Below are 9,929 nucleotides of genomic sequence, written 5' to 3'. Positions count from 1 at the left end.
TTACAGCTTCACAGACCGTGTATTAGGACCTCTTGAAAACTGGGGGACGGAGGGGGGAGGATTGTGTTTGGGGGAGAGGGGAGCTTGCGGACTTTATGCTAACCCATACCCACTAAAAATCAGATTTCCAAGGAACTTTTAATCACACAAAGAACATTCTCTGGAGATGATGATAAGCAAAAAAAAATAGGATACAAAGCATTAGGTATAGAATGATCTCATTTATGAAGCAAAAATAAATTTATAGATTAAACAAAAAGACTAGAATAAAACCAGCAAAAGTATAGACAATGATGGCTTCTAGGTGGTAAGAATATGCGTGATTTTATTTTCTTTATATTTCTCTATAGTTCCCAAATTTCTACCATCAACATATACATTTATAACTTAGAAGTCATGAAAAAGATTAAGAAGATGACTCTGGAGTCAAGCTGGCACCCCAAAGGCATACCCAGAACTTTCGCAGACCCCAGGCCCTCTGCCTATTCCCCAGGTCTGCTTTGGTGATCCTGGGCCAGCTTCCTTTAGGGCAGCCCATGGGGGAGGGGCTGAGGCCCGGCAGCTGTGAGTCAGCTGTGCCTGGAGACAATCCCGTGTCCAATGGGAGGCGGGGGGCTCATTTCCGAGCTGGACAGGGGCCAGGTTTTAGGGACCAAGTCTGCCAAGCAGCTACCTGAGGCACCAGTATTCATAACTCCTTTTCAACCTCTGCCCAAGGGTCTCCATCCCCTACCCCAGTGACTGCTTCTGGCTTTCAGATACAGGAGAGGGGGTGAAGGCGGCCTCATCCCTAGTTCTGAGGTTCAGTGAGAACCCGGATTTATGGAGATACATTCAGGCCTATATTCACCCCTTTCCCTTGCTTCAGCTCCCTCCTGCCCCTGGACTCCCAAGGCCATGGACTCTGTCAGGGGAAGAGAATGGCTGGTTAAAGCTGGGAGGGGGCCCCACAGAATCTGGTCAAGGGGTTTTGGACCAAGGAGTCTCAGTTAATACAAGCCCGGGGGATTAGTAAAAATATGGCTAAGAAATTCTAGCCCACCTTCCTTCAAGTATTCAGTTGTGTTAAAGAAAAAAAAAAAACCAACACATTAAAAAAGGCTTTTTAGACCATTTATTTATGAGCATGTGTCAAAGTTTTATTTCAGTCTTGCTGCAAGTGAAGAGCCCTCTAAGAGGCCAATTCAAGGATTACCTCTTGGTAGACACATCTAGAGGAAGAAGAGTGGTTAGAATCATTGTTAAACTGGACACACAAAAATAATGCCTGGATAAAATGCATCCCACTCTCACAGCTGCAGAGGTAGATGGAAAACTGGTTTCTGAGAAGAAAATTGAATCCACTTAAAAGTTTATCAGCAAATTGCTTAAGTGTTTTTTATTAATAATGCTGTTTTCTTCCCCCAAAATGGATTATATTGAGCAAAAAGGCTCTCTTTCAGAAAGGTTTGGGATTCTTTTGTCTTACAGTTGGAAACATTGGCTTGGCTCCTTCTCCAAGGCTGGAGGCTTAAGCATGAAGCAACTGATATGAAAACTCTGGGTTCCTATGTGCCCAAGCCTGTGCCAGGCACCAAGGCAAGAACAAGACAGTGGGCAGGATTGCACGGAGGCTGAATCCTCTCCATGCCAGGGATTATTTCCTGACAAAAGGATCTGTCCAGGTAAGTATCTCCAGAAGTCCATGAAGTTCCCTCATGTTGGAGGTAAGCAAAATGGCAGAGGAAGCAGTCAGCCTCATGACAGAGATATTTTAGAGCTGTTTCCCCAAGTGTAGAAATTGGACCTCTGGCAGAATGCCAGATGATTTTTGATGGTACATTGACAAGACATTAAATCACACTGAATCCCATAGTGAGAAAGTTATTTTCTTGTCCATTTCTTTCTTTCTTTTCTTCTTTTTTCCATTGGACCCTGGGTTCACAGAACTGGATTAATCATATTCCTCTGTTCATGACACAATCTTATCTTGGTCTTTGCATGGACCACTTTATATATATATTTAGTTAGTTTTTTAAATTAGTTGCTTTTAAATAATACTATAAGCACCCCATGAATTTATCACCCAACACAAAATCTCAGACCTTGACAATATTAACAACTAACCAAATGGTCCCTGTGTTCCCTTCCATGCTTCTGATCTGAGGCAATTAACATCCTAAATCCCATATTCATCATTCTCTTGCTTTCCTTTTAATACAGTTCATATAGTTTAATATATTTGCGCCTAAATCTATTCCTAAAAAGTATATTTAAAATTTTAACTGTTTTTAATTTTATTTAAAAATGGTATCAGGCTGTATATAATTTTCTTGGACTGTTTCACATATTATGTTGAGTCATCCATACTGTTTCATGTCACTTAAGTTCCTTTGTTTTGACTACAGTATAATATTCCACGTGTGAGGGAACTCCCTGGCGATCCAGGGGTTAAGAATCGGTGCTTTCACTGCCGTGGGCCCGGGTTCGATCCCTGGTCGGGGAACTAAGATCCCACAAGCCGCACAGCACGGCCAAGAAAATAAAAAATAAAATAATAATAATAATATTCCACTGTGTGAGGATACCACAGACTGTTGTAAAAGATATCACTTTCCTTACACCCATATTCTTAGCATTTTTCACGAGAGCCCAAGTTGGAAGCAGCCCTTTGGCTCTTGTGAATAACGCTGCTAAGAACTGTCCATCGACAGATGAATAAACACAATGTGGTATATACATACAATGGAATATTATTCAGCTTTTAAAGGGAAGGAAATTCTGACACATACTATGACATGCATGAACTTTGAAGAAATGATGCCAAGTGAAATAAGCCAGGCACAAAACGACAAATACTGTATGATTATACTTATATGGGGCACCTAGAGCAGCCAACTTCATAGAGACAGAAAGTAGAATGGTGGTCAAATGGCTGGGGCAAGGAAGGGAATAGAGAGTTAGTGTTTAATGGGTACAGAATTTCGGTTTGAGAAGATAAAAATAATTTGGAAGACAATGGCAGCGATGATTGCACAATAATGTGAATGTAACTAACACCACTGAACTGACTGAACTATACACTTAAAAATGGTTAAAATGGTAATGTTTTTTTATTTTATTTAATTAATTTATTTTTTATATATATATATTTTGGCTGTGTTAGGTCTTCCTTGCTGCGTGCGGACTTTCTCTAGTTGCGGGGAGCAGGGGCTACTCTTCGTTGTGGTGCACGGGCTTCTCATTGCAGTGGCTTCTCTTTTTGCGGAGCGCTAGATGCACAGGCTTCAGTAGTTGTGGCACGCGGCCTCCGGAGTTGCAGCTCATGGGCTCTAGAGCACAGGCTCAGTAGTTGTGGCGCACAGGCTTAGTTGCTCCGCGGCATGTGGGATCTTCCCGGGGCAGGACTCGAACCCATGTCCCCTGCATTGGCAGGCGGATTCTTAACCACTGCACCACCAGGGAAGTCCTAAAATGGTAACGTTTTATGTTTTGTATATTTTGCCCCCCCGCCCCCAACACACACACAAAGATATTGCTTTTCCATTGATGGACATTTGGGTTATTTGATTTGTCCAGTTTTATCAAAGAGAAAGTCTCAGTTTGGTGCTTGTGTATCTTCAACACCTCTGTGACACATGTTTCTCTTCTTTCCCTTTTTAACAAAGAGAGAGGAGACCTTAGGCTCAAGAGTTCTGGCAGGCAGTGGTATCCAGCTAGAATGGAATTTCATTGGTTTTTTTTATTTTACTTTTTTATAATGACTTTCTATTTTTGGCAACTGATGGTTGGTTTTCCAGTTACTGTAGTGCTGTAGGGTTTGTTTTTTTTTTAAATAATAAACATACTCAAGTAAAAAATAGGAAGTTGATTTAAAGAAAAATATCAAGTAAGTAACATTATTGGTGGTATATGGATATGGCATGAATTATGAAGCTGGTACTTGAATGCTGAAGCTTGGAAAATATGATTTTAGACGTTGATCAGACTTTGGTTGAACCTGTGGTCTCTGTGGTCCTTCCAAGGTCGACAGTCTCTGATATTTTGGGTGTTCAGAGAGTACAGGCCATGGGAGCTCAGTGAGTGCTGGAATGGTCAGGGAAGGCTTTGTGTAAGAACTGGGATGTGATCTTGGCCTTAAAGGATGAGTAAGATTTAAGTGAAGATAAAGAAGAGAGTCCTTCCAAGCAGAGAGAATGGTGTGAATGAAGATATGAAGGTGAGACTAAACAAGGTCTTTTTATGGGCTACTGAGTTTGCTTGGCGGAAGCAAAGAGTAGTGATAGAAAATAAATTTGGATTGAGTGGAGGAAGCTAGATTATCAAAGCCTGAAAAATCCAGAGAGGACTTTAGACTTAGTTTGTGAGGTAATAAGGAACCACAGAAAGTTCTTGAGAAGGTAAGTAACATGATGAAAGGACTCAAAGCAAGTACTATCTGATAAATATTTGAGGTATGAGTGAATTAATCAGCAGTCTCAGGCTGGACAAAGAGAGAAGTTTCACCAAGAATCAAAGACCTCCCATGCACCAGATACTGCCCTGTGGATTCAGTGATGCACAAAAATATACTCTTTATTCTCCAGAGCTCTAGTGGGTGAGCCAGACATTGAAGACATAATCACATAAATAAATGTAAAATTATAAAAGTAGTGAGTCCAACCAAGCAGGTGTTCCTGATGCTATGAGCACATGTAGTTTAGGAGGCAAGGCAAGGCAAGGCTGTTCTGAGGAAGTAACATCTGAGTTGATATTGGAAGGATGAGAAGGAGTTGAATAGGTGAAAAGAAAAGAGAAAAGCATTTCAGACAGAGCAAGCAACATGCCCGAAGCCCTGTGGCTTGCAGAGGAGGCCTGGAGAGTCCCAGGGTAGAAAGATCCTTAGGAAGGTCGTTGTGGCTGGGTCTCAGGGCGTGCAGAGAACGTAATAGGAGGATGGGAGGTCAACAGAGGCCAGGCTATGCCAGAGCCCAGCAGGCTTTAGGAAGATTTGGGGCCTTTATCCTAGAAGAATGGAGAGCCATTGACAGAGCTGTGGCATGATCAGATTGGTGTTTTTTTTAAAAAGAAAAAGAAAAGAAAGAAAATCAAGCATTCTGATACATGTGAGGAGGACAGGCTGATTGTGAGTGGCTCTCTCTGAGGCAGATCCAGAACCCTCCAGGCCCTAGGTGATTGGGAGGCTTGTCTAAGGAGAGCTGCAGGAGGCTGAGGCAGGCCTGGGGTGGTGGTGGAGGAGCAGCAAGGGGGAGGCCGTGACCATAAGGATCAGACAGAGGATAAGTCCAGGAGGGGCCAAAGGACACCTGCATGACTGGGGGCAGGGCGACATGGAGAGGACCCAGGAGCCGGGTCCTGCAGGTCAGTGAGGAGAGGAGAGGGGCCAGAGCTTGGCTGAAGCCACCCTCAGAGGAGGAAAGCTGCTGCAGTGACTAAGTTTGCCCAGGAGAGGGCTCCACCTTGGGAAAATGGCTGAGTCTCCATGACTCGGAGGATCTCTGAGGTTCCCTAAAGAAAAGCTGTCCAAGGGCAGGGCCGTGGGGGACCCCTGCCACAGGTGAGGAAAGGGAGCCAGGGACAGTGGTTGGGAGCTGGCTGCCCGGATGGTGATAGTTGAGCAAAGACACCAGGTTAGAAGCAAGAAGGGGACCAGGAAGAGCACAGAGGTCAGGATTCATGAGTGGAGACAGAGAGGTGGCCCCAAGCAGTGTGGGCAATCAGCAAGCCTGGGGGCCTCTGGGAGCCCCGGGCTTCCTAGTCCTCAGAGGGCAGAGGTTGTTGTGTCTTGGTTCTGCTTTCTCCTAGATGTGAATGGGGGCAGGAAGCGGTGGTAGAGGGCAGGTGGAAGCAGGGAGAACATTGACCATGACCATAGGAGTAGAGCTGACCTGAAGTGAGACTTCCTCATCTTACCCACCCCCCTACCCCTCTTTCCTTCCTAAGGCTCCCTGGGCTGCAGAAAAACAGGGAAACTGAGGAAAAATTTCTCTCTAAAAGGAGCCAGACTTTAGGTGGGGGGGAGGAAGAAAAGGAAACCTGAACAAGAACCACATGATTCTTGTCAGGATTTTTAAGAAGATGCGGAATAAGGTAAGTGTGGGGAATCCAAAGCTTGGGTGCCCGTGCATGCATGTACACACGTACATACGCTCGCTCAGACACTCGCACACTCATTCACACATACTCACCCATGCTCAAACACACACTCCCTCCCCCTACTTCCCCGCCGCACACACAGGAGGACCCCAGGCAGCTGAGGTGTGTGTCACGAGCACCCCCTAGCACAAGTGAATGCCTCCATAGTGTGTGGTGTGTGTGTTGTTGTAAGTGAAAGATACAGTCAGATGGGTGATGGGGGGCAGGTAGGGATGGGGGATATCCCAAGATGTAACGTGTGTTTCTCAGGGGATGACTGTAATGATGTGTGCATTCACTCATTTCTTCATTCATTCAATCATTCACTCAACAAGGTTATGAGGGAGCCACCATGTTCCCCAAGCAGTGTGCTTGCTTAATATTGAACCACAGATGCTATTCCTGCTCACAATCTAATGGGCTTCAGAGAAGACAGGCCTCAGGACACAGGCAGTAAATGCCATGATGAGGGTGTGCAGCGTGTTATGGGAACCAGGAAGAGGAGAGCTGACCCAGAACATTTCCAGAGAATGTACCTTAGTGGGGTGAATATAGATGCTGGTCAGGGGAGTGTCACCAGGATGTGAGCTGCATGTCCACAGGTCGGAATGTGTTTTGGTGGGTATGTGGATTGGGAGGTGTAGGGTATAATATGTGCATGTATGTATGGCAATGTGTGTGTGTGGGAAGGTGTGAGGTGTGTATCATTATCAGAATTATCAGAGCAAACCAGCTCTTTATTACGTATATAATTTCCCTACGTCCCATTGGGTCCCTCTGTGCAGGGGAGGTGGAGTGGAACTAAACCAAATAGGGGATTTAGCAACTTCGAGGGGCTGCGGCAGAGCTTCAAGTGCTGCTGATGGATGGTGTTGGCAGGCAGGGGAGGGGAGTGGGTGTCCAGCGATGAAGAGAGAATGGAGGAGGGGGTGGAGGGGAGTTCTAGCGGAGAAGAAGAGGGTGTTGGGGGAAGGGGAGTCAGCCATCTAGGAGGGTGGGGGACTGAGGCAGTGTTGACTGGATTTGGGACAGGGACCAGTGCCTGGTGCCTGCCTTTAGGGAGGAGGTCTGGGGACAAGTCCAGGGACTGGCAGTTCCCTGCAGTAACCTGGGGGAAGAGAATAGATGGGAGATGGAATGTCCAGCCCAGCCCAGTACTGCTTGGGGAGGGGGGGTCCCGGCCTGAGGCCCTGGCTGCCCAGCATCCTCTCTTTTAGAGGAATTTCCTGCATCTTATATGTGGAATATGGCCTGGAGAGTTAGTGGAAAGAAGTCATTCAACACTGGGTTAAAAATCTCAGCTTTGTGGTAGGACCTTGGGTAAGTTATTTCTCAGAGTGGTGTAACAATTGGGGTAATAATATTTACCTTGTAGGGTAGTGGCAATGATTAGTATAATATATAAAAACTCTGGCACCTAGTAAGCACTCAATGAATGATGGCTTTTAAAAAAAATATTTATTGTTTTATTCGGCTGCTCTGGGTCTTAGTTGCCACATGCAGGATCTTTAGTTGTGGCATGTAGTATCTAGTTCCCTGACCAGGGATCAAACCCAGGCCCCCTGAATTGGGAGCATGGAGTCTTAGCCACTGGACCACGAGGGAAGTCCCAATGATGGTTTTTTATTAAAGGTGTTGGATTTGTTTGTAGAGCTGAGTCATCTACATGCCAATCAATGTAAACCTCTCTTACTCTTTAAGGTTCAAACACAACCGCCTTCTGTACTCAAGCCTCTGAGCTGAGCCAGGCATATGGGGACAGCCCCTTCTCCCTGCTCTGGGGCTGACTGTTTCTGAGTAAGAGTGTCCATTTCTCTGGTTGCCCCTTCAAGCATGTTTCTATCACCAGTTTCTTTTTTCTTCCCTCTTTTACTTAATTTTTTCCCTGCTTAGCCAAGTAATCCATGCTCATTGCAGAAAGTAAGTGTAAAGAAACAAGACAAAGAAAACCATTAATCCCACCATTGGAAGCAATTATACAAATCACTAACGTTTCTCCAGAGCTGCTATATATCAGGCCTTATTCCAGTTGCTTTGGATGCTTTATTTCATTTCATCTTCACAGTAACTCTGGGAAACAGGCACTATTATTATCCCCACAGACCTAGAAGGAGTCAAGGCACAGAAAGTAACTTGCTCAAGATCACACAGCTGGTAACTGATATATGCAAACTCAGGCAAACTACACTTTCCTTCTATTCTTTTCAGTTTTCTGAGGACTTTCCTGCTGTCTTAGTTGAGCCAGACTCAACTAAGACTTCACTTTACAAATGTTTCTTACTCATCTTCTCCAACCCTGGCACAGTGCTGTGCTCTGCTGGAAGGCAGGAGACAGGCACAGAAGAGCACCTTTCCAGGCCCAGCTTCCAGCAGTCCCGCGGGGCAAAAACCAGAGCTCAGTGTTCTGGGCCCAGTGGTGAAGGAATGCAGAAGCAGCAGCAGCAGATGCCGCAATGGGGGCTTGGGGAGGAACCTGTCTCCCTGAGGACTCCACCCTCAGCTGAGACATCTCCTCATGCCTGCTTCTTCTGACTCCCATCACTGCACCATGGCTCCTCCTGGGGCATGACCCTGCCACCCAAAGGGACTGGGGCCCAGGATCCCACAGCCCTCGGGTCTGCAGCAGGCCCACAGGCTGCCTCACAGGGACACCCTGCCTCTTTCCCCTCCATTCAGCCAATCCACTTGCGGCCAGATGAATCTTATTTAAGCACACTCCATTAAGCCCCTGTACTGCTCAAACACTGTGGCGCCCATTTAGGTACAAACTTCTCAGCTGGCACTCAGGGAGGGTCTCGCTGATCTAATCTCAAACTGCCTCTGCAGGCTTCTTCCTCCTCCCCACCCTTCACACAAGAGCATCCCAACTGGAAAATGCCTTTTTTGTCAACAGCTCTTTCCTTCTCTACCTACCAATGCTCCATCTTTTCTTCAAGTCCCATAATAAATGCCTCTTCTTACAAAGCCTTTCCTGATCGCCTCCCTAAGCATGATGACCACCGGGTCTACCTCTTCCTTTGAGTTCCATAGTCCTTTTTACTCCTCTCAAGACATCGATCTTAGGCTGCCTCATAGCATAATTATTTTTAATTGAAGTATAACTTATATACAGTCAAGTGTAGTAATCTTAAGTGAATTTTAAATGAATTTTTACATACACACGCCCAAGCAAATACACACACACATAACCTCTAAGATCAAGATAGAGCACATTTCTAGCACTCCAAAGGGATCCTTTGTGCCCCGTTCCCCAGTACCTCCTATTCTAACTTCTATCATCCTAGAATAATTTTGCTTATTATGAAACCTTATTTAACTGAATCGTACAGCATAAACTCTTTTGTGTCCAGCTTATTTTGTGCAACATTATATCTGTGAGGTTCATCTACATCCGTGCATATTTCAGTAGTCTATTTTTTCCCCTTGCTTTGTAGTATTCCATTGTGTGACTATGTCAAATTTATTTACCTGTTCTCTTGTGGATGGACATTTGGGTTGTCCCCATTCAGGGCTATTATAAAATCAGCTGCTGTGGACATTCTTGTACATGACTTTTGGTGGGCGTATTTATTTCTCATGGGCATATACCCAGGAGTAGATTTGCAGAGTTGTAGGATATACATAGCTTCAGTAGGTACTGCCAAACATTAATCCAAAGTGATTTTACCAACTTACACTCCCAAAAATGTGTGTGAGTTCTAGTTGCTCCAGTATTGTCAACCTTTTTAATTATAGCCATTCAGGCAGGTGTTATAGTTCTTTATATTTCAAATAATAGTAATCATATTTACCATCTATTGATCAGATGTGACACT

Source organism: Balaenoptera physalus, assembly GCF_965194825.1.
Source record: "Balaenoptera physalus genome assembly, chromosome: 14".
NCBI classification, from domain to species: Eukaryota; Metazoa; Chordata; class Mammalia; order Artiodactyla; family Balaenopteridae; genus Balaenoptera; species Balaenoptera physalus.
The sequence above is the reverse complement of the archived record's forward strand: the minus strand, read 5'-3'. Positions refer to the sequence as shown.